This window comes from Hippocampus comes, unplaced genomic scaffold, assembly GCF_001891065.2.
Source record: "Hippocampus comes isolate QL1 unplaced genomic scaffold, H_comes_QL1_v1.1 scaffold321, whole genome shotgun sequence".
Taxonomy (NCBI): Eukaryota; Metazoa; Chordata; class Actinopteri; order Syngnathiformes; family Syngnathidae; genus Hippocampus; species Hippocampus comes.
This window is the reverse complement of record NW_017804845.1, coordinates 368,064-369,915: the sequence shown is the minus strand read 5'-3', so window position 1 is coordinate 369,915 and position 1,852 is coordinate 368,064. Positions and strand designations below refer to the sequence as shown.

Sequence of the window (1,852 nt, the reverse complement as noted above, 5' to 3'; positions counted from 1 at the left end):
TTGGCGCTGCTGTCCAACGTGTAAAGGCGCAGCTCGCAGGGCGTCAGCTCCACGTGGCACTCACTCCAGCGCCCCCGCGGACCCTCCCGGTACTCCATCTCGGCCTGCTTCAGCACGATGCTGCTACTGCTGCTCCCCTTTTCAGCTGCAAAGGAACAATGGAACAAAATAGTTGATATTATTTCATGCTGGATCCTCAAAACTGGGGATTCGGCTATCGGTATTGGGCCGATACGGCTTCATTTCAAGGTATTGGTGAAGTCTTCCTTGCCTTTGGTTGGGGCGACGTGGGTGGATCATCATGTGCGTCAGAAAGACAGAAAGGACTTTGTCCACAAGTATCCGTGATTGTGTTAATTGAGATTGTATGTATTCGAAGCACTTGGGCTATCAGTATCGGCGAGAACTCGCACTGGTATCGGTCTGAAGAAAATTGGCACTGACGCTGAGTTTTGTGTTCAGCGGTCAAACAAATGTCGTGTGGATTTGTAAAATTGGTGCTGGGGATGTATTTTTCAGCAACAGGCGTCTCGGGGTCTTGAAGATCTCCAAAGTCAAATGGCCAACTTCCTAATGGAATAGTCAGCCAAATTTCAATGTTATTCATACATTTGGTGTTGGGGATGATTTTGTTTTTTTTGCCATGAAGGGGACATCGGCAACCTCGTTTTCATGGCGAATTTTTGAAACCGTCCAAGCAAAATGGACGATTTCCTGTTCAGTTTCAGGGATAGGTCTTTGAGACTTTTTCGTGCAACCTATTGTGTTAGATGTGTCCGGCCACTTTCATGTTTATCTGTGAAACAGTTGACAGAGGCTCGTTTTTCATGAACGGGCCCTTGCAGCGCTTTGCAAATGGTGAAAGCTTCAATGCAAAATGCCGCCAATAGGCTGCAATTAGCGCCATGTTCACGCTGATTGCAATTTAAAGGTGTTGGCATGTCAATGAATCAAGGCACGTCAAGGTGCCTCCATTTATTAAAAACAACAACAATGGCCCGCCGCTGCTGCCGCTAATTCCATTTTCTCCCGTCAGACTTTGTTTTCCCGGTGGGGGGGAATCGATCAGAGGGAGGAAAAACTACCACATCGATCTTATCAAAACGCATTTTGTCAGCGTGTTAACGGAACCTCGATGAATATGCAAATGAGCAGCGGCACGGACAAGCTGATTGGCCACCGTCACGCCCGAGCGCTTTGAGAAGGAAAACTGCCGCCATCCATTAGATGGGACAGCGCTTGAGTGATGAATGAGCTCGGATGGCTATCAGGAAGGTTGACTTAATATTCTTGTACTGAATTTTCCTTTTATGGAATGAAAGAAAAATCGCTGGGTTCGATGGTAAAGTAGAGGTGGATAAACACCAGCTCTTCAGTGACAGGTCCCTGCGCGAAAGGCATGAACGAGGACCCAATGCGAACGCGAGCTTATGGTATTGATGCTAACCAGCTGTTGCTAACGAGGAAAGCAAACACGGCGCTTTGTCCCGTCCGTCGCGGCTCACCCCGTCCCATTAACTCCGCCTCCCCACCGTTGCACTTTCTCTTCTTTTCAACCTAAACGGGCCGCTAGCTTTTCACGCTTATGCTAATACGGCGTAATCCCGCCTGTGTCGGGAGGCGCCTTAATTAGCTTCCTGCGCGCTCGCCTCATTTGAGTCCATTTGCCGACGGGATTACCAGCTATTATCCCGCACGCCCTCGGACCTCTCGAGAGTGTGTCTGCGTGTGTGTGTGTGTGTGTGTGTGTGTGTGTGTGTCATTTGAGGTTATCATCTTTTTCTCACATTACAATGTATTATTGGTGTTTTCTTTCTTTGTGTGCATCAGGTGCTGCCACATAAGTTAACAG

At 48.3% G+C, this 1,852-nt stretch overlaps 1 protein-coding gene across 1 annotated transcript in view; it reads right to left on the bottom strand.

Moving 5' to 3' along the window:
* The window catches only part of plekhm3 (pleckstrin homology domain containing, family M, member 3), a 15,308-nt gene that overhangs the window by 8,852 nt on the left and 4,604 nt on the right, over positions 1-1,852 (bottom strand). The gene's annotated exons all lie outside the window — the stretch shown is intronic.